Source organism: Pteronotus mesoamericanus, unplaced genomic scaffold, assembly GCF_021234165.1.
Source record: "Pteronotus mesoamericanus isolate MK-2021 breed Mesoamerican mustached bat unplaced genomic scaffold, CSHL_Meso_final contig_33, whole genome shotgun sequence".
Lineage (NCBI taxonomy): Eukaryota > Metazoa > Chordata > Mammalia > Chiroptera > Mormoopidae > Pteronotus > Pteronotus mesoamericanus.
Window position 1 is genome coordinate 9,304,592 of NW_026555135.1, and position 23,929 is coordinate 9,328,520.

The following is a 23,929-nucleotide window of genomic DNA, read 5'->3' on the forward strand; positions in this document are numbered from 1 at the left end:
AAGACAAAAGGGAGAGAAAGCAGAAGTGGACAAGGGAAGGCATCAGAGTACAATGCAAATTTAAGACCTGTGAAAGAAAAGAGGAAGCCAAATCCAACAGGGAAGGCCTCAGTTTTGCAGATCTGACAAAAGTCTCTACAAGCCTGCAGGAGACATCTTGAGCAAAGATGATTCAATAAAGGAATATTACAACTACCAGAAATGGCTAGGCCTTTGCATCACTACCTTGCCCAGTTACAGATGGCGTCATTACTGAACAGAAGTGTGGGGTTCTACGGCCTGCCACCACCCTCTAGGCAAGTTCTGGAGGCAGAGGTTTGGTGAAAAAGGAAAGTCACTTATTCAAAAGCTACAGAGTTTTGGAAAGATGGCAGGCTTCTGCCTCAGAGCCCATCCCCTCTAGAACAGCCAGAGAAAAGTGCTTCTAGCCTCTGCCAGACCAATCCAAGGCTGTGTCTGGAGTTCCATTTCCAATTGAAAAAACTGTTCTTTAGAAACTGCAGGTGGCCGCTGCATGATCATCCAGGCAGCTTAGCTTGTTCCCTGTTACAGTCCAGCTTCAGGCTCCCTAGAGTCTGTGCACACTACCCATGCCACCATTGCCAAGCCACAGCTTCCCATGCCAGGGGCCTGGGCACTGCCAACCTTTGCAGATGGACTTGCAGGGCTCCATCCATGAGTCTGGAGCCCACTACCTGGCCATTGGCTTCCAGGGTGTGCTGGGTCCTGTGAGTCCTCTGGGCCCTGACAAAGTGAGTTGTGGGGGATGAAAAAGAGTGTGTTTTTCCCCTCCATTTAAACCTCCCTGCCCAAAATCACATGCACTCTGCAAGGATTCAGTTCCCTATCCAACCCCTGTCATTTTACTAGGCTAGACTGACAGGTCAGCACCTCCCCCTGCCGCCATGTTCTGGAAAGGAATAGGAGGGCTTTTGGCTATCCTCGGGCATGCTCTGTTAGGGCCTTCCCCTTCCGTGTCTCTGCTCCAGGGGTAGGGAAATCTGTCTTCAGGCCCCACACTAGCAGCATCGCTTCACCCCTGCTGCCTTAGGTGTTTCCTGCAACCACTCTCTCACTCGGCCTGGTCAGGCCATCTGGCCAGATCTACCTTTATCAGCATCACCCCAAGAAGAGTGTGGCCTCAACTTAGAGCAGGAGGGAAACCTGAACAAGTTAACTCCTGAAGGCTGCCAACTCACCACACTTAGAGCAGTTGAGTAAAGAGTTTTCTTGAAGAGTAATCAGAGCACTGCATCTCCGTGTCTGTCACCTAAGATTATTTTACAACATGTAGGTAAAAACTGAAAGAAGAAATAGTTTTTAAATGTTTAAAGTGAGAGTCAGAGAAAATGAGGAAGAAAATTGTAATACACCACTATTTTCCTTTCTAAACTGTGCATGTATTTATTTTAATAATAAATGTAAATTTAAAATTCATTCCATTGGCACTTTTTTGCTTAACTTCACAATTACTCTATTCCTAGTAGAAATAATGACACTATAATGCTAATAAGGACATGGTAACCATGTTAAGGGTATTTCTCAACTGCCTTATCTTAGCAACATATTCAGTATCATGAATAACCAGGACTAATTACTTTAGGGAAGAAATATCAAGACTGGTTTATGCCCTGACTGGTGTGGCTCAATGGTTTGGGCATCGTACCACAAACCAAAAGGTTGCCAGTTTGATTCCCATTCAGAGCATGTGCCTGAGTTGTTGGCCAGGTCCCCAGTTGGGGGGGTATGATCAATGTTTCTCTCACACATTGATGTTTCTCTCTCCCTCCCTCTCCTCTCTCTAAAAATGAATAAATAAAATATTTTTTTAAAAGATTGTTTTATGTTGAAGATAACAAGATTTCTAAGAATAGAACTATGGTGAAAGCAACTTGATGACCTAAGTTTTGATTTTTTTCCCCTTTCAGGTGATTATTCACACATACCCAAAAAAGAAATTAAAAGCGCATTATAGAAAAATATTTCAAAACTATATAAACATACTGCAATGGAGCATTGAAAACTACTTCCTAGAACTAAATGCAGCCAAAAACAGAATTGGAAGTGCATTCACAACCTTTTCTCAAATTACAATATTCAAGTGTGATATGTTTGTAAAATTAGTATCTGATGGAATGTAAGTAGAAATCTTTATAATTGGCTATTTGTCATAGAAAATGAGGTAGACGGATACAAACGTAGATGCGTGCATACATACATAGCAAGGCAGACAGATGGAGAGAGAAGTCCTAACATGAGCAATTTCTGGCATTGCTTCATATGCCCAGACTCTATCTTTATGCTCCACTTCCTTGATGTGGTAGCCATTTCTATCTGGATGCCTCATGGTTGCAAGATGGTTGATCCACTTCCAGATATCACACCTCTATTCCAAAAGGGCAAAGAGCCTTTTCCTCTGGATGCTTTGATTTTATACAGAAAGAGAAGTCCTCCTCAGAAAAAAATATTTCATAGCCAAAACTAGATGATATGCTTATCCTTATACCACTCAATTACCAGGGGGAGGGATATTATCATAATTTGCTTAGACCAATCATAATTTACCTCCTGGGGCTGAGTAGGTATCTACACTTACTGAGATGGAGGAATCTCTGCCCAAAACCTAAACAGATCAGTGTTCATTGCAGGAATACGTGGGAAGGATGGCTGTTGGGCATATAAAGAACAAGAGGACTTGTTTCAGTCAAATACCCAGAACTGTCTCACAGAATCACCAAACATTTGCTGTCATTCCCAGCAACCTGTAATTCTGAGTTAGAATGTCTAATGTAGTATGAATAGGCAGTGACAAAAATTACCAATTGTATAATAGAATCTGACCTACAGCTGAAACAATCTGATACTGATCTGGATAGCTGCATACAATTTGAAAAACTACATATTATTTTATTAGTCTGATATGAAATGTTTTTATTATTATTTAAAGATGTGTTCTCTTGCTATAATCTATGGTTAATTTTTTAAAATTTTATTTCATTTGCTTAAATTGATCATCTGTATTAATGGGTGTGGCACTTCTTTTTGAGGTGATAAAAATATTCTGGAATTAGAGAGTGGTGATGCTAATACAACTTTGTGAATATATTAAAAACCACTGAATCACATACTTTAAAGGGTGATTTTTATAGTATATAAATTATGTCTGCAACAAAAATTGGTGGTATGCATTTGTGCTGAGTTCTCATTAAGAGGTCTCAGATGTCAAAAGTTTGAGAAAGAACCTTCTAGGCAACCTACAGATGAGCACTAGATCGGAGAGATGGAGACAGCAGTGAGGTCATAGGTCCCAATTGCCTGCTTCCTTCTAGGCAATTTTCAGACACTGAAGAGACAGACCCTGATTCATGTGGACTCTTAAAACTGTTCTACATAACGCTGAACAACCAGGTTTGTTAAGCAAACCAATGAAACTATCAATTTGCTATCTTAAAATTCTCTTTTCACAGAGCACAACATTGTGCTAGACCTTCCAAGGGAGTCTGTGCATTATCCCATTTTCAAGGACCTCAGTATCCAGTCTATAACCAAGGGAAGTTGCAACTAATAGGGGCTGTGGCAACACAGAGGACAGAGGAATAACTTGCCAGGAAGTGAGACAAGGCTTCACACAGGCTTGAAAGCTAGGGAAGAAACTGCCATGGAGGAAAAGGGACCACTAACATTTTAAGTGAGGACAAAGCCAGCTGGGATGCACTGAAGTAGGAGACAGAATTTATTATGAGAACAGCGAGATGGTCACGTGGAAAATGCTTAGCATGGATGGGAGAGGCTGGAAATGAGGCTGCAGCCAGAGGAGAAGGTACTTGAATGCCATATCGAAAATTTGGCATTATCTACAGGCAATGGGGAACTATGCAGGCTTCTAAGCAGAGAATGGTCAGTTCTTTATTTTAGGAATATTCTGTGATATTAGGGGATGGTATATATTTGGTAATTAAAAATGAGCAAACAACTATGCAACAAAATGGATGAACCTCAAAAACATTAGGATGAGCCGAATAAGCCAGATGTAATGGAGTGCATACCATATAATTCTGTCTATATGAAATCCTAGAACAGGAAAACTAGTTTATGGTGCCTGAAATTAGAATAGTACTTTCCTGTAGGGAAAAGGATTGTCAGAATGGGGCACATATTGGTTACATGAGTATATGCCGTTTGTCAGAACACAAGGAACTCTACACTTAAGATCTGTCATCTCTGTGTTTCTACATTATACATAAAACACAAAAAGAACGAAATCTCCCTCTGGCATTCACAGGAAGCATGGATCGGCAGAGAGCAAGGCTGAAGAAGGCGAACCTCCCTTTCAATTATTTTCTCTTCTACTTCAGTCAGGCCCTGCTCGGTCGTGCGGTCAGTCTGCTGGAGGCCTAAGCAGATGGGCCCAGAGGGAGCTGAGAGGTGATTTCCAAATAGTGAAGACACCCCTGCCTTTTCCTAAAAGTGGAAACAATCGCACAAAACCCTCTAGGTGGAATCTTTTCTGTTCAGACTTCATTCAAATACCTGGTATCTTTCACGTCTTAGAAACACTAGACTTAAGTTGAATCAATGTAGAACAATTCCATCAGAACACAGTGTGAACTCCAGAGAGACCCAGGGCCTCAGCAAGGAAGGGTAACTTGAGCAGCCTTCAGCCCAATATCCGGTGTGGCTGACAGAAATGCTTAAAGTCCTAGATCCTATTATATGAGGTTGAATTCATTCAATTAAACAGCTAAGTAGCTCACACAGCCGCTGGAACACTTCTCTGCAGAGTGCTAAAACAATGGCCCCAGGGGCAGCTGAAGTTTGCTTTCTCTTGTGTGAGGCCAGCTGCAGTTGCCTAGCACATGGCCAAGCTGAGGAGGGCCCCCAGCGCATAATTGCATTAAACCTGCCTCTTCTTTCCGGAAAGCACTTCCTGACCACATCAAGGAGGAAATGAGTTAAGGGAGAGCTTTCAAATCTTAAGATATCACAGCTATCTTTCACTCCTCCCTGCCTCAACCCTTCAAAAACACTTTAATGAAAAGAGAATCTGAATTTAGACTCCCATGGCTAGGGATAGTTCTGTTATATTTTACTGGGTCTTTCCTTATTACTATTAAAATGACTTTGTTGGGCATAGCATTTGGGGCAGCAGGAAATGGGTTAAACCTCTCTAAGGTAGAATCAGAGTATCTCCAATTCCATTGGACTTTCTGGGGATCCTGTTCTGCTTTCAAAATCCACTTTAAATAGTTGTGTCTCTCAAAACCCTCCCAAATCTTTGTTGCCACCGACCCAGGCTGTCATGTCTCCATCCCTCATGCTGCCTGATACTTAACCTTTTTTATGGAGCTTCTTCATTTACCTGTCCATGCACTCAACAAGCATTTATTGAGTTCCCACCTTATATTTGAAGCTGTATTGGGCACTTTCACATAGTATTCATTTAACCCTCACAATAACCCTTTCAGGGAGTTAATATCATCCCCATTTTACTGAAGACACCTAAACTCACAGAGCCCAGGCAGCTTGATGAAGATCAAACAGCTGGTGCTGACAGTGCTTAGCTTCAACTCTAAATCCTATGCCCCGTCTGCTTTCCATCAGCTAGTGCTTGTCTATCACCATCACATAATACATGTCTACTGGGGCCTACTACCTGTTAGGCACCATCCTCAGCACCAAGGATACACATATGATTAAGTCCTGGTCCTAAGACAAGAGACATATTCCTAATAATCGTTTTGAGCCCAACAGTCATGTTATTTATTTACTCATTCAACAAACATTTACTGAGCACCTGCTATATCCTGTATATATCGTGCTCTAGGCATGGAGAAATGGCATAGACATGCTTCTTGTCCTCAGGACAGTATTTTTTAAGTATATTTTATTGATTATACTATTACCCCAGTTTTACCCCTTTGCCCCCCTCCACCTGGTACCCCCTTGTCTCCAGCATTCTTTCCACTTAGTTCATGTCTATGAGTCGTACACATATGAGTTCTTTGGCTTCTCCATTTCCTATACTATTCTTAATGTCACCATGTCTATTTTGTACCTACCAATTATGCTTCTTATTCCCTGCACCTTTTCCCCCATTCTTCCCCTTCCCCTCCTCACTGACCCTCCATGTGATCTCTATTTTTGTGATTCTTTTCCTGTTTTCATTGTTTGCTCAGTTTGTTTTTGCTTTTGTTTTTGTTTTTCAGGTTCAGTTGTTGATAGTTGTGAGTTTGTTGTCATTTTACTGTTCATAATTTTTTATCTTTTTCTTAGATAAGTCTCTTTAACATTCCACATAATGTGGGCTTGGTGATGATGAACCTCTTTAGCTTTACTTTGACGGGGAAGCACTTAATCGGCCCTTCCATTCTAAATGATAGCTTTGCTGGATAGACTAGGTCCTTGCTTTTTTATCACTTTGAACACTTCTTGCCAGTCCTTTCTTGCCTTCAAATTTTCTTTTGAGAAATCAGCTGATAGTCTTAAGGGAACTCCTTTGTAGGAAACTCTCTGCTTTCCTCTTGCTGCTTTTAAGAATCTCTCTTTATCTTTAACCTTTGGCATTTTACTTTTGATGTGTTTTGTGTGGTCCTCCTTGGGTCCATCTTGTTTGGGACTCTGTGCTTCCTTTACTTGCATGTCTATTTCCTTTGCCAAATTAGGGAAGTTTTCTTTTTGTTATTTTTTCAAATAAGTTTTCAGTTTTTTCATTTTCCTCTTCTCCTTCTGGTATCCCTATGATTCTGATGTTGGCACTTCTAGAGATGTCCCAGATTCTTCTCATACTAGCCTTATTTTTTTTTTAAATTCTTCTTTCTTCTTTCCGTTCTGGCTGAATGTTTATTTCTTTCTTATATTCCAAATCATTGATTTGAATCCCAGCTTTCTTCCCTTCATTGTTGGTTCCCTGTGGATTTTTCTTTATTTCACTTAGTGTAACCTTCATTTCTTCCTTTATGTTGTTGCCATACTCACTGAGTTCTCTGAGCATCCCGATCACCAGTGTTTAGAACTCTGCATCTGGTAGGTTAGCTATCTCCATTTTGTGTAGTTCTTTTGGGGGGATTTTGTTCTGTTCTTTCATTTGGGCCATATTTCTTTTTCTCTTCAATTTGGCAACCTCCCTGTGTCTGTTTCTTTACATTAGGCAGAGCTTCTTTGACTCACTATCTTAGTGTTCCTGTTAAGTTGTATGTGGTAGACCTTTGGTACTCAGCAGAGCAGGGCAACCTGCTTGACTGCTTTGTGGCTCTGTGTTGGGGGGACGGTTCAGAGAGGGGACAATGCCACTGCCTGTATTCTGGAGGTTTGGCTAGCACTCGCCCTGTGTGACTGACTCCCTTCCAGCTGTTGCCCTGATGCTGAATCCCATAGGGAGAGGGTCTGCATACATTTTAAGTCCCTGCAGGCCCTTTATACAGAGTCTCCTGAAAATCCAGTTGTACCTTCCATTACCTCAACCATGACTGGTTTTTACAGCCAGAAGTTGTGGAACCCTGGGCTATGTGCTCTGGCCTGGAGCTGAGATTGCTCGCTCCAAAGGTACCCTCCCAATTTTTATCCGCCACATGTAAATGTGGGATAGCCCATATGGCTGCTGCCACCTCTCCATCTCATACCATGTCTCATCATCTCTCCTTTCCGACTCCACATCTCTGCCCCACTTACCCTTCTGGATGAATGTGGCTACTTTAAATCCTTAGTTGTTGGACTTCCATGCAGTTCAATTTTCTGTCAATTCTAGGTGTTGTTTTGAGGTTACTTGTAATTCTTCTTGTGGTTGCACAAGGAGGTGAAGCATGTCTACCAATAACTCCATCTTGACTGGAAGTGTAGGACAGTGTTTTAATAGAGGCGCAAGCAGGCTGTCACTGGAGCACACAAAAGAGAATACTTCCTTGTGTATGGGGAGTTTGGAGGAGGCTTCATATAGGAGGTGCCATTGAGTTGGACCACAAAGGATACGGAGAGTTTCTGATAGGTTAGAAAAAAGGCAGGTTGGGGAGAGAACCCTTGAGAGAGTCCTTATGAGCCACAATATGAAGGTATAAAACAGCAGGGTAGTGTTAGTGTAATTTAAATAGTATGATGTGGCTGGAATGTAAAATGTAAGGCAGGAGGTGGAGGAAGATAAGATTGGAAAGGATACCTGACACACTATACAAAAGAGCTTAGACTTGGTCTTATGAAAATGCAGAGAACCATGAGAGATTCCTGAAGCGAGAAGCTGATTTACCTTTGTGTTCCATGGCATGTGGCACACTGCCTTATTCTTGGTAGCAGTTTTTAGTATTTGTCACTTTCCTGGCACCAGAAAAGACTCTGGCCCCCAACCTGATGCCATGCTCTATTTACACAGGCAAAGTAATGCCATGCCCTTGCATAGAGCAATTTTTTGCCAGCCCCTCTGCCAAGGCATCCCAGATCTGAGAGCAACCTTTCTCTTTTATTGAAGGCCAAAATGCTGCCTTCATGTTATTTTCACTGCTCAAGACTCTGCTCATTTCTTCTTGGTTCAGTGAAACGTAAACTAGACTGGGAGGCTTAAGGAACAAGGGTCCTGATCCCTGCTCTATAAGAACCTAGAATATAACCTTGGCCCATCTGTCACCTACAAAATGGATAAATGATTTCTAAATTCCTTTTCAAAATTAAGTGCCTCTGATTTTAATTTCACAGTCAACATGCTTTTAGTTATGCCAGTCTGCGCCTATATCTGCAAAGTTCTTCTTTAATATGTGGCAAAATAATTTTTTCTGTGGTTATAATCTATTTTACTCTCCCTGAAATTTGTCTCACAGTTTCATACTCTACCTTCTTGCCAATTCTAGAATGGTTGCCAAGGATGTTTGCATCGATACCTCAGGAGAGTTTTGTGTTGCTAAGTAGGAACAGAACTTGGTAAAGGAAACCCCCTCTGCCTAAGAGGGTCTTCTTTGAAATTCTAAATGCAGTGAAGATACCAGGCCACTTGTCCCAAACAGGGTCCAGAGAGAAGGGAGCACTTTTCAGGAAAGGGGCAGGACTAGCAAGATTGAGAAGGACTCCCTTTTTAGGATTATGTAACTGATCTTTTGTGGGAGGACATTTTGTAGACAAAAGACAGCATTACTTCTTATTAATTACCTTGGAAGCACAGGCATAAACCAGACAGTTCAAGGCAAACTGTGTGCTGTAGTCACCCTCCACCACCATTAAATCCAAGAAGGAATATGGCAGCACACTCTGCTGTCCTACAGAAATCACTGATCAATCCTCACACTCTTTCTACTGAGCACACATGACCTTAAAACCCTTTCAACATAGTGCTCCTGACACTACTAATCCATCAGTGTTGGCTCTTGAGTTGAGCTCTTTTATTACAGTTAATCTTGTAATAAAAACAAGACATAGTGGATACTGTAGTGCTATGCCCAGATCCCTTCTGGGGCTGATGAACTCTCTCTTTGGTGGTTGAATCTACTGTCTGCTGATGGTTGACAGCTTGACCCTTCACTAAGCATTGCCCATAGCTGAAGGAAACTAACTTGCTCAAGGTCATATCCTCTCCCAAGCATACCACAGACCCATGACTGGCTGGGTGATGCAGGGATACAAAGGCTAGACCCACCTTGCTTCAATGTGGGTCAAGTCTGAATGGCCATTCCAGCTTCAATGCTTTTCATAAGATCAGTGGAGTCTGATGACAGGTCAGCTTCTCCTTCTGCCCAATCTTGACTTCTTCACTTTCCTGCAGATCTGTCTCTAAAGAGTCCTTCTCAATCAGCCTTTTGCACACAACTGTCCATCTCAAGGTCTGTTTCCAGGGATCCCTATCTAAGGCACCAAACTAACTACATGCTGTTATAATAAGAAGTAAACCACTGGACATACAGATGGCCAAAAGACACATTAAAAGGTGCTCAACATCACCTGTCATCAGGGAAATGCAAATTAAAACCACAATTAGGTGTCACCTCACACCTGTCAGAATAGCTAACATCAATAAATAAACAAACAACAGGTGATGGCGAAGATGTGGAAAAAGGGAACCCTCATTACTTTTGGCAGGGTTGTAAATTAGTGCAGCCTCTATGGAAAACAGTATGGAGGTTCCTCAAAAAATTAAAAATGAAACTGCCATATGACTCCAGAATTATATTTCTGGGTATTTATCTTAAGAAATCCAAAACACAATTTCAAAAGATATATGCACCCCTATGTTCATTGCAGTGTTATTTACAATAACCAGAGTATGGAGGCAACCTAAGTGTCCATCAATAGATGAATGGATGAAGAAGATGTGCTACATATATACAATGGAATATTACTTATTCATAAAAAAATGAAATTTTGGCATTTGTGAGAACATGGATGCACATAGATGGCATTATGCTAAGTGAAATAAGTCAGACAGAAAAAGACAAATACCATATGATTTTACTTATATTTAGAATCTAAAAAAACAAAATGAATGAACAAACAAAACACACAAATAAACTCATAGATACACAGAACAAATTGGTGGCTGTCAGATAGAAAGGGGTTTGAGGGATGGGTGAAAAAGATGAAGGGATTAAGAAGCATAAATTGCCAGTTCTAAAAACAGTCACAGAGATGTAAAGTAGAGCATAGGGAATATAGTCACTGATATTTTTTTAACTATATATGTTATCAGGTGGGTGCTAGATTTATCGGGATGATTATGTTGTAAGTTATATGTCTAATCACTATGTTATAAAGCTGAAACAAATATAATATTGTATGTCAACTGTTACTGAAAAAAAAATTTTTTAAGTAAACCCCAAGGGTGACTTCCTAATTTGTATCTCAATACAATAGGTAATTAGCATATTTTCTTGTTCTCACATTTAACTGATCTTCATATAAAAGCTGCCCTGGGAAATACCTGTTCCTTCAATTTTTGCAATCAGAAAATGCAAGTTGACTCCTTCTCTTGTCTCTAGTGGAAGAAACAGAATTGCTACTTGGTTCCACAGCAATAACGAGAACAAATGTTTTTAGGGAGGCAGGAGTGCTGGGTTTTGGTTCTGGCTTTGCCAACAACTCACTCACTATCGTGTGGCCAAATCATTTACTTTCTCTAGGTAGGTCGCAATTTGCTTGTCTATAATATACAGGACTTACCAGAATAATTATCCAAAACTAGGAAACAAGGGAGAAAGGTAGGTCTGACATTTTTTAACTTTTATACAGAAAAAAAGACTAGAGATTTTTCCAGAGAAATGTATTTAATTTCTCTCACAAACTGCTATTGATTGAAGATGCCAGATTTAGTAAATTTGTTTGTGAGCTGGTAGAGTTCTACCAGCTTATATGAAAATAATTTCTGTTTATAAAATAGATAACAAATATTTATAGCCTAGTTTTTATTATTTTTTAATTTTTTAAAGTATATTTTGTTGATTGTGCTATTATAGTTGTCCCATTTTTTCTCCTCTTTGTCAACTTCAGCCCTGCTTGCCCCCTCCCACCAGCATTCCCTCCTCTTTAGTTCATGTCCATGGGTCATACATACATGAGTTCTTTGGCTTCTCCATTTCCTATACTACTCTTAACATCACCCTGTCTATTCATACTTACCAATTATGCTTCTTATTCCCTGTACCTTTTCCCCCATTCTCCCCCTTCTGGCACCCCACTGACAACCCTCCATGTAATTTCTATTTCTGTGTTTCTGTTGCTGTTCTAGTTATTTGCTTAGGAGTTTTTGTTGTTGTTGTTGTTGTTGTTGTTTAGGTTCAGTTGTTGATAATTGTGAGTTTGCTGTCATTTTACTGTTTGTAGTTTTTTATCTTTTTCTTAGATAAGTCCTTTTAACATTCCACATAATATGGGCTTGGTGGTGATGAACTCCTTTAACTTGACCTTATCTGGGAAGCACTTTATCTGCCCTTCCATTCTAAATGATAGCTTTGCCAGATAGAGTAATCTTGGATGTAGGTCTCTGGCTTTCATGACTTTGAATATTTCTTTCCAGCCCCTTCTTGCCTGTAACTTTTCTTTTGAGAAATCAGATGATAGTCTTATGGGAACTCCTTTGTAGGGAACTGTCTCCTTTTCTCTTGCTGCTTTTAAGATTCTCTCCTTATCTTTAATCCTTTGTAGTTTAATTATGATGTTCCTTGGTGTGTGCTTCCTTGGGTCCAACTTCTTTGGGACTCTCTGAGCTTCCAAGATCTCCTGAAAGTCTATTTCCTTGGCCAGATTGGGGAAGTTCTCCTTCATTATTTTTTCAAATAAATTTTCAATTTTTTGCTCTTCCTCTTCTCCTTCTGGTACCCCATGATTTGGATGTTGGAACATTTAAATTGTCCCAGAGGTTCCTAAGCCTCTCCTCGTTTTTCTGAATTCTTATTTCTTCATTCAGTTTTGGTTGAATGTTTATTTCTTCCTTCTGCTCCAAATCATTGATTTGAGTCCTGGTTTCCTCCCTTTCACTGTTGGTTCCCTGTATATTTTTCTTTATTTCACTTTGCATAGCCTCCACTTTTTCTTCTACTTCACAGCCATACTGAGCCATTTCTGTGAGTATCCTGATTACCAGTGTTTTGAACTCAGCATCTGATAGGCTATCTGCTCATTGCTTAGTTCTGTTTTTGGAACTTTGATCTGTTTTTTCATTTGAGCCATATTTCTTTGTCTCAGTGCTCCTGTTATGTTGTAAGGGGCAGAGTCTTAGGTATTCTCCAGGGCAGGGCAACTCACATCTCTGCATTGTGGTGCCGTATGTGGGGGAGGGGACAGAGAGGGAACAATGTCAATTTCTCATCTCTCTACTGGCTTTCAGTCACTTCCGCTGCTACCCACAAGCAAACTGGTCCCTTCTGGTGCTGATTCTCAGGTGGGTGGGTTTGTGTACATTCTGGAAACCTGTGGGTCTCTCCAACAAACACTCCAGTGAGGCTGGGAGTTTCTCCCACTACTGCAACCCCCACAGGATTTTACAGCCAGAGGTTTTGGGGCTTTCTTTTCCTATGCTGGAACCCTGGGTTGATGATCTGTCTCACTCCCCTGTCCTTCTTCTCAGTTTATCCAAATGCAAATGTGGGACTGCCAGCTGCTGCCTTGCTGCACCTCCTCTCCATGTGAGCTTCCCATCTCCGCCCCTTCTACTGGTCTGGAAGAATGTTTCTTCTTTAACTCCTTGATTGTTGGACTTCCATACAGTTTGATTTTCTGACAGATCTGGTTGGTTTTAGTTTTTTAATTTGTTGTTGTCCTTGTTTTGGCTGTGCGAGGAGGCAAAGTGTATGTACCTATGCCTCTATCTTGGCCAGAAGCTATAGCCTAGTTTTGAACCCAGTAAACTTACCCTTTCAATGCTGAATAGATATAATCAGTTTCTTAAATGTTCTTTTAACTAATTATCATCTTAGTGATTCCCATGCTAATTCATGAGTTAAATAGAATCTCTTACATGTGGATCATTTTACATTCATCTGAGAGTCAATCTTTTACATTTTTAAAAAAACTATACCTCATCAGTCTTGATCTGTTGCATTATACTGAAAGAAAACTAATCCACACACCCACCTTCAGAACTCAGGGATCTTAAGTTTTAACGTAACACAGAGGCATCTAGTACTTCTTCCTGAGGAAATCCTTGGACTATGTTTCCCTCTAGAGTAGTCAGCAATACCAGAGTTACCAGACCTACCTTCCCTGATCACTGTGTGTCTGGGGTAGAGCTAGGAAAAGAGCAGCACCGTCAAGGCTTAGTGAGAGAGTCTTTCCCAAGCTTTCCCAAGGTCTCAAAGATATGACGTTCACATATTGTCAGAGCTGGGACTCACAGAAGGCTTGTCTCACACAAAAGGCAGGCCCACAGCTACACTCCTCACACATTCATGCCATGTCTCAACTGCCTACAGATCACTTATGCCTAGTACAGAGTAGGCACGAAAATTTATACTTCATGCAATTAAAGTGTTTTAAGTATTCCTAGTGTCTAGAGCTTGGATGTTTCCAAAGGACAAAATCGATCAATTAGCCCCCCTTCAGAGCACTAGTAAAGTCAGACACCAGGAGCCAGAATGGCATATGTTCTGTCCCATCATTGCCGTTTCATGCCCAATTAACAGTGTAACCTTGAACCTAAAATGAAAGCCTATGAACCTCGGTTTCCTCTCCTGTCACATGTGAATAATCCTCATATTATTGATTATATCCTTGTTATGAGTATTGAAGTAGAAAGAAAATGTGAGAGCGCTCAGCACCACACCTAGGCCAAAGGTGCCCCCAACCACAATGGTCTTTGGTCTTTCCTTCCCCTCCCAGGAGACCCTGGGAGGCCTTGAGGTCTTGGCCGCGTTGCTGCTTCTGCCAGCCACACAGGGATCAAGGGATGGGAAAATCGCTCTGTTCAAACAGGTGTCACTGTTCTTAACCCACAGTCTCATTTCCTGATCGTGTCTTAATCTGCTTGTCGGTGGTGAAAGTTGATTTCTTGCACATTCTTGCATCAGTGGGAATTTCTGCCCTTGGCTGACAGGCATTATGGGCTGGCTTTGACATACAGCCCGACAGGGCCTGAACAGCCCCTATTCTTTCCCAGTCCTGAAAGGGAGCTTTGTGCCAGGGATTCATTAAGCTGCACTGCACAGCCCCTTCAGAAACGGGGCTCAATAATGAACAGTCGATTTAACTGGAAAAGCTGCTGGAGCTGTTAAATTAAAGGGAAATAAAGTGCACTTTGGACTCAGTCTGCCAGAAGAAATGATGACCTAAAAGGAAAATCTTCATTTTTATTGAATTAAAGTTTTTATAAAGTTTAATGCATCCAGGAAACTTCCTCATGACAGGCAATGAGAGGGATGGACTCAGAACACAGGCTTGTGAGAGTGTGCTTTTTATTCACCATCATTGTCCCAAAGTGAGTCTCAGGCTCTTACAGGATGCAAAGGAGTAATCTGACTTTGAGAAAGAAATATCAGGGGACTCTGCAACGTGCCACACAAAAAGTGGGTTTTCTAATTTTTTTGAAGTATTTTAAGACCAGGTTTCTCTTTCATTCTTTGAACATTTGAAGGACCAAGAGTATTCTTTCCTATTCTTCTGCTCTCTTTCAGGGAGGAGCCCCAGCTGTTTCTCCTCATACTACAGCTCTGATATATTTGATCTGAGTACCATGCTCTGACATCTGACTCAGTAGCCTCTCCTTTAGGTCTGAGATTTTCAGAAGTATGCATAAGTGCTCCAAAGAGCACTTTGTCTTCTTTGTCTTCTAAGTTATAGAACTTCTCAACATGGTAAGATAGAACTTCTTCTCACATATGCTGAAATGTTATAATTTTCAATAACTCTTGTGCAAAAATCAAAAGCCACTGTCTTTTGGGAGGTAAAATAACAATATGGTCATCTTACCTTTTCTCTAAAGCTGCTGAGATCTAAGAATTCTTAACTTATTCCCCATTCTTCTTGTTTTCAAATCTTTATATAGAATCTGCTCCAGGATACGTTACAGATATCAAAATTCTAGTCAAGACCTTTATGGGTTTTCATCTGAAGAGTCATTTTACCATCAAAAATGATGAAGTCACTATTTCAGAATTTAGAGAAAAATCAGAAAGTCGATGTGAAATAAATAAATTCCCACTTCCACCCTCATTGTTTAGTGTCACTGGAATCCAAACAGAGATTTTCAGTTGCAAAGCTGTATAGAAAAGGCAAAACTTCCTAAGAAGTTTTATGTTCCTTCCTGAAACCTTTTTTATACTGAATTCTAAGCCATTAATTTAATTTTTTTAGGATTCTGCAATAAGCAATTCAAAGCCACATTGAAAATATCCTCAAGTTGAAAAATATAAATCTCTGCATGAATTGATTTTTAATAATACCTATGGTATTCCACTAATTAGTATTGTTTTATTCTTTGTCCATCCATCACTAATGAGTCACAGTCAAACAAAATGAATCATGGGTTCTCCACAGCATACAAATCTGGGTTCATAATAAAACTGCAGCCTGCGACCACATCTGGGATGGACTTTCCTCACTGTGAGCACTGATATTAACTAGGGTCTACACCTGCATCAGAGCAAAGTTCCATTCATCTAACCATTAAGGATTGCCAGAGTGCAAATTGGCCATGCTAGTCTATGTGGATTGTGTGGATTGTTTGGCAGTAGGGTAAATATTCATTCAGAAATACATATTAGACCAGTCCAACTTTCACACATGGCATCAGCCATTCAAATGCACTCTTCTACCCTTGAGTTATCCCAACACAATTTTAACCTATTCAAAAGATATTTAGCCCTAAAGATGGGAGATTAGAGGACTTTGTGGCTCTATACAGATTCAACCACAGGCAGACTACTAGCAAAGGAGAATGTTAGTTAGCTTATCTAAAGGAGAATGACCAGGAAAGTGATGGTGATCAAAATAAAAGTACAAGAGGAAACATGTTTCTATAGGATTCAGAACATTCCTTAATTCTTTTGTTAGTTTTAATGACTAAAATGTTATGGGTCTTTTTTCCTACCAGTGTGTAATCTTTCTGAAGAAAAGAAAGACGTTAACCTCAGTGCCTATGGGACATTTCTAAAAGGTATAAACATATGCATAATAGGAAATACTAAAAGGTAAAGGAAGGGAGAAATGAATAAATATTTGAAACAATAATGTCTGAGAATTTGTCCCAGATTAATTTCAACTTCAAATCACAGATCCAGAAAGATCAAAGAACACCAAGCAAGATAAATGCCAAAACAACAACAACAAAATACTGAACTTAAGCCTTTTATTTTGAAATTACAGAAAATGAAAGATAAATATAAATTCCTGAAAGAACTGAGAATAAAAAAGCCCTTTACTCTGGTAACACTAATCAAAAGAATGTGGAAGTAGTTATATTAATGTCACACAGAGCAGACTGACAGGAAGATTATCAGGGATAAATTGTGGCATTGCATAATAATAAGGGGGTCAATTCCCTAAGAAGGCATAACTGTCCTCAACGTCTATGCATCTAATAACAGATTGTCAAAATACACGAGGCAAAACTGATAGAGCTGCAATAAGAACTGAATAAATCCATTATTATGCTTTGAAAGTTCAATATCCCTCTATTAGTAATAGACAGGTCTATCAGGAAGACATAGTTGAACTCAACACTACCATCAGTCAATTGCCTAAAATGAACATCTATAGACTACTTCATCCAACTACAGCAGAATGCACATTTTTCTCAAGTTTACATGTAGCATTCCCCAAGACAGACCATATCATGGGCCATGAAATAGACCTTAACAAATTTAAAAGAATAAAACTCATATAATGTCTGTTCTTAAGATTAATGGAATTAAACTAAAAATCAATAGCAAAGAGGTAATGGAAAATCCCCAAATACATTTTTAAATAAGATATGGACCAAAGAAGAAAGCTCAAGAGAACTGAAAGAATATTTTGAACTGAGAATTAAAACATAGTCTATCAAAATTTGTAGTATACAACAAAAGCAGTGAATAGAAGGAAATTTATAGCATTGAATGCAATTATTAGAAATCAGGAAAGATCTAAAATGAATCACCTATGCTTCCACCTCAGAAAACTAAAAAAAGAAGAGGAAACTAAATACAAAGCAAATAGATGAAAAAAATAATAAGAATTAGATACACCCAAAGAAACCCAGAGAATCAAGATGGCAAAGGAGTGAGTGGAAATCACACTGACCTCCATCCAGGACAAATCTGTAATTACAACTAAATTGTGGAGAAATCACCTGGAAGAAACATCTGAACAATAGCAAGAAAGCCTTATAACTTCGGACAGACAGAAGAATCAGCTTTAGCACAACCTAACTGGTAAGGAGTGTGGTAGAGACTTGAGACGGCGGACAGGATGCCCACAGGTGGCAGAACCAGAAGGATATTGGAACAGCCAGTTGGATCCCCCTGAGAAGAGCTGGGTCTAAACCATAAGCGAGGATCTCCAGCCTACAGCACCAGAGCCCAAAAAGTACACAGAGAACAGCCAGCTGTGAAAAGCAGCAGGGTTGCTTTCTGCCAGAGACAGGCAGCTAGAGATGCAAAGAGCTCTTTAAAGGGTCAATGTATGCATTTTTGTTTGCAGCCACTTACCCTGGGCTCCAGCAAAGGCGGGGACAGAGTGGGCTGGTGATGACTGGGGAGAGACTTGGAGGGGAGGCTTTTGGGGGGAGCTCAGGGAATGGCCAATTTGATCCTGGTGCTGACTCATCCTCCACGTGGCAGCAGCCATCTTGCACAGGCAGACCACTCTCTTGAGCAGCAACAGCGTGAGAGGACACAATAGCCCCTCCCCAAGGAAGGACCCTGCCCAGGCCCACTGTTGCTAAACAGAGTGGCAGGCACAGACAGAGTGCTCAGTACAGAGTGGCAGGCACAGACAGTAGATCCCTGGATAAAGGGGGCACAGAGTGGTCTACAGACACTTGAGGAGAGACTAGAGATGGAGGCTTTGGAGAGAGAATAGAGAGTGGCTGGCGGGATCTCGGTGCTGACTCCTTCCCCATGTAGCAGCAGCCATCTGGCTCAGGCAGACCACTCCCCTGAGTGGCAGCAGCATGAGAGGACTCAATAACTTCACCCCCAGGAGGGACTCTGCCCCACCCTGTGGTGTCTAAGCCTGACTGCTGAGTGCAGAGTGACTAGATTAACACCTGAAGGAGACAGCCACAGACAGTAGATTCCTGGAAGTCATGAACAGACTGCCTAAGGTCAGACAGGGTCAACATCTGACATCATCAGGGGAAGATCCAGAAACTAAAAATAGCGGTCTCCTACCATAAAGTTCACACCACAAAGTCAGGAAATCAAGAGATAAATTTAAGAAGCAGAAGCAAAAAAGAAGTGCCTCATAAATAATGAGAAGACAAAGAAACAGCCCCCAGTCAAAAGGAAAAGAGGAATCCCCAGAGAGAGAACTAAATGAAATAGAGGCAAGTAAACTGTCAGATACTGAGTACAAAACAGTGGTCCTAAGGAAGCTCAATGAGCTCAGTGATGATATTGTTTAATTGATCAGACTTTATAATGGCTTTACATTTTTTAATATTTTATAATGGATTTTGACATTTTAAAAAATAATTAAATAGACAAAATCTGCACTTAGAAAAAGAAAGAAAGAAAGAACTCCTAACCTTCTGCAACAACATGGATGGAACTGGAGAATGTTATGCTAAGTGTAATGAGCCAGTCAGAGAAAAACAAATACCATATGATCTCACCTATAAGTGGAATCTATTCAACAAAATAAACTAACAAACAAAATAAACCACAGGCATGGAAACATGGAGCAGACTGAAAGTGACCAGAGGGGATGGGGAAGGAGGACAATGGTAGAAAGAAAGAGAAGGGACTAAACAAAGAACAGGTATGAATGACCCATGAACACAGACAACGGAGTGTGAATTGACTGTGGGAGAGGAGAGCAAGGTGGGATGAGTGGAGGAGGGCAAGGGGGGGAAAGTTGAGACAACTGTAATGGAATAAACATGATTTTTTTTTAAATGCAAAACACTGATTTGAAAGAATGTATGCACCCCTATGTTCATTGCAGTGCTATTTACAATAGCAAAGACTTGGAAGCAATCCAAGTCTTTATACAGTAGATGAGTGTATAAAAAACTTGTGGTACATTTACACAATGGAACACTACACAGCCATAAAAAAGAAGAAGTAATTAACTTTAATGACAGCTTGGATGGACTGAGAGGGTATTATGCTAAGTGAAATAAGCCAGTCAGAGAAAGATAAATATCATATTATTTCACTTATATGTGGTATCTAATGAACAAAATAAATAAAAAATAGAAATAGACTCATAGATACAGAGAACAGACTGACAGCTGTTGAGGTGGGGGTGTGGGGACTGAGTGAAATAGGTGAAGGGATTAAGCAGAAGTAGTAAAATAATTCGTAAACACAGACATCTGTATGGTGATTGCCAGAGGGAAGGAGTGTGGTTTCAGGTAAAAGAGGGGATAAATGGTGACAAAAAGAAGACTATAGTGTGGGTGGTGAACACACAATACAATTTATAGAAGATCTATTAAAGAATTATACATTTGAAATCTATTTAATTAACCAATGTGACCACAATAAAGTCAATAAAAAATATTTTTAAAATATTAGAGCAGAAATCAATGGAATTGAAACAGGAAATCATTTGAGAAATACAATTAAACCTCTAAAGTATGTTCTTTGGAAAGATCAATAAAATCAGTATGCTTCTAGCCAGGTTAACTAAGAAATAAAGAGGGAGGACATACATTACTAATATCAGAAATGAAACAGAAGAATCACTACAGATTTCATGGGTATTAAAATGCTAATGAAGGAGACTATGAACAATTCTATGCCCACACTTTGATAACCTAGATAAAAATGGATCAATTCCTTAAATGATACAATCTGCCAAAACACATACAAGAAGAAATAAGAACCTGGATAAGCCTATATCTATTAAAGAAATCAAATCACTTATCAGCAGTCTTCCTAAACAAGAACCACCAGTTTGATATAATAAAGCGTTGTCCCTGCATGATGGCGAATGATGCAGGCAGGTGCAAGCAGAATACAAGAAAGAGGCAAAAAGCTTCTATCTGGAAAAGCTGTCATCTATGGTTTTGACAAAGATGAAAAAAATCACAGAAGCCTACCTTGGGAAGTCTGTGACCAGGGCTGCTGTCACAGTAACAACTTACTTTCATGACTCTCTGCATCTCTGGAATCGTTGCTGGGATCGATGAACTTAGACTCATCAAGGATACAACTGCTGTTGCTATTGCTTATAGCTTAAACAACAAGGTTAGAGCTGAAACACATGAGCTGAGCTTTGACTTAGGAGGTGGCAGTATTGATTTGTCAAACTTCACTATTAAAGATAGAATCTTTGAAGTTAAATCTATAGCTGGAGACAGCTACTTAGGTGGAGAAAATGTTGACTATCAAATGTCAAACATTGTATTGTAGAGTTCAAGTGCAAGCATAAGAAGGACATCAGTGAGAACAAGAGGGCAATCCATCACCTCTCAGCAACCCATTAAAGAAACTGAGGCCCAGACAGGACAATTAAGTTCTAACTGGCTGAGGCAAAGCCAGATTCCCCCTTCCATACTTGTCTCCTCTCCCCCAACAGGTAGTGCACAGGAACCCCTCCCAGGAGGCCAGCCCCACTGAAGAGCTCTGGGACCAAGAGATAATGTGAAATATCAACTGTGGACCAAAGGCAAAAAAAAAAAATCTCTTTTTATTGGGGAAAAAAGAACTAAATCCACTAAGTTTAGTTTTTCATCTATTGTAATACAACCACTGCAGATGCAGAGATCCATTAAGGGCTCTCTGAATCAACCCTGTGGGTACCCAGGGACATGGGAGATGGATGCAAATGAACATGAACTTGTGGTTACTACTTTGTCAGGAGTAATGAAGTCCTTTGTCTCTGACTCAGCAGTCTTGTTTGTTCTGTTAGCATCCAAAAAACAGTAACAGGCTAACTTATTAGCTTATAAGTAAGTAGAATGGTAGGCCCTGCACCATTCTAGAAGAGTTTTATACAAGTTAACATATTCTTTCCTATTTGATTTTCAGGTTTCCCAGAAATTACTTGAGGAATCTCTAAGAATGAGTTTTCTACTTTTCTTGAAATAATATAGCATCATAGTGCGCTGAAAATGTTGTGTATTTTCTTTCATCTTCAATATTAATGTGGCTACACAAAAATTCACCAAATTTGATAAGTACTTCTTTAGTACACGCTGACAGGACAGCTGTCACAATACAATCTAATGAAATTGTTTCAAATGAAGTTAAAGACAACTAAGCGCTACTAGAGCCATCTTATGGAAAAAAACAAATGCATATTCTGGCCAACCCAATATTAGAAAAAAAATATTGCTAAGAGAAGTGTCAGATTTCATTGTTTATATTTACTTCTAGGAGTTCTATGGTTTTGTGTCTTAATTTAAGTATTTAACCCATTTTGAGTGTATTCTTATGTATGGTATAAGACAGTGGCCTAGTTTCCCATTTTATCTGATATATCTGTCCAACTTTCCCAACACCATTTATTGAATAAAATGTCTTTACTCAATTGTATGTTCTTGCCCCCTTTGATATATATTAATTGACCATATAAGTGAGGGTTTATTTCTGGGCTCCCCATTTTGTTTCATTGATCTATGTTTTTATACCACTACTGTGCTGATTTTATTACTATAGCCTTGTAGTATAGTTTGATATTAGGTAGTGTGATACCTCCAACTTCGTCCTTCTTCCTCAAGATTGCTGTGGCATTTGGGGTCTTTTGTGGTTCCATATAAATTTTTGGATTATTTGTTCTAGTTCTGTGAAAAATGCTATTTTTAAATAGAGGTTGCATTGAATCTATAGATTGTTTTGGGTGGTATGGATATTTTAACAATATTAATTCTTCCAGTCCATGAGCACAGTATATGCTTCTATTTATTTGTATCTTCTTCAATTATTTCTTTTAATTTTCTCAGGACAAGTCTTTTACCTTTTTGGTTAAATTTATACCTAGGTAATATATTTTTTGAGGCAATTGTAAATAGGATTTTTTTTCTTAGTTTCCATTTCTGACAGTTTATTATTGGTATATAAAACTCTGGCACAATTTGCCTCTAGTGCTCCCACCACCACCAGTTTCAGCTCCAACCAGCTTGCCAAGGTGGCTCTGTCGAGACTTGCCCCTAAGTCTCCATGTAACAGCTCATGTCAACTGCAGCTCCAGCTTCAGCTGGCCAGAGATACCTGGTGCACACTGTCTACAAAGGGGGAGCTACGACACAAGAGCATTTAAAGACAGAACAGTGGTTGCTGTTGTGCTTCATTCATAGAAACAACACAGAGAGACAGCCAAAATAAGGAAACAGAAATATGTTCCAAGCAAAAGAACAGGAAAAACCCCAGAAAAAGGACTAAATGAAACAGAGACAATCAATGTACCAGATAAAGAGTTGAAAACATTGGTTATAAAAAATGGTCAATGAACTTGAGAGAAGAATAGATAAACTCAGTAATAACTTCAGCAAAGATAATAAATATATATAGAAATTATTTATTTGTGGATTTTTTCATTTAACATTTTTGTGCCAGTTGACCATGTATAATTGAAACTGCATAAAGCAAAGCCATGGATTACTGGGGACTACTGTAGTTTTCATTTATTGAACATTAAATATGTGACAGGCAGTATTTATTTTTACAATGGGAAGAAAACTGTCTCCATTAAACAGTGTTGGGAAAGCTTTTGCACAGTGAAGAAAACCATCAACAAGATGAAAAGGCCACCTACTCAATAGGTAAAGATATTTGCAAATACTATAGCCAATAAGGGGTTGATATCCAAAATACATAAAGTACTCATACACTCAACATCAAAACAACAAATAATCTCATGTAAAAATGGGCAGAGGAACTGCATGAACATTTCTCCCAAGGAGACATACAGATGGCCAACAGATACATCAAAAAATGTTCACCCTCACTAATCATCAGGGAAATGCAAATCAAAACCACAACAAGATATCACCTCACACCTGTCAGAATGCTATCATCAAAAATAAACAAATAAGTGTTGGCCAAGATGGGAGGGGAAAAAAACTCTTATGTTCTGTTGGTGGAATTGTAAATTGGTGGAAAATAGTATGGAGCATATGCTCACTCTTTGGAACATGCTCATGCGTTTCCCTTCTCCCTCATCTGGCCTCTCAGATGCGCATCTCCTAAACTCAAAGAGACCCCACAAGACTTGCAACCAGGGGAGCGATGAGCACTGGAAGCTCATCCCAGGCTAACTCCCTAAACCTGTCTCCAAGACCCCCTATTCTCTGACTTGTCAGTGAGCCAAAGCAGCCCTGCCTTGGCATTTCTCCTGTTGCTTCTTCTAAGCTCTTCGTTGTTTCGTTGTTGTCCCTAGATTT

General features: G+C 39.8%; 1 pseudogene; it reads left to right on the forward strand.

The window, feature by feature from the left end:
- The first annotated feature begins 590 nt into the window (after positions 1-590).
- Positions 591-21,031, forward strand: LOC129072697 (heat shock cognate 71 kDa protein-like; annotated as a pseudogene).
- The last annotated feature ends 2,898 nt before the right edge of the window (positions 21,032-23,929 follow it).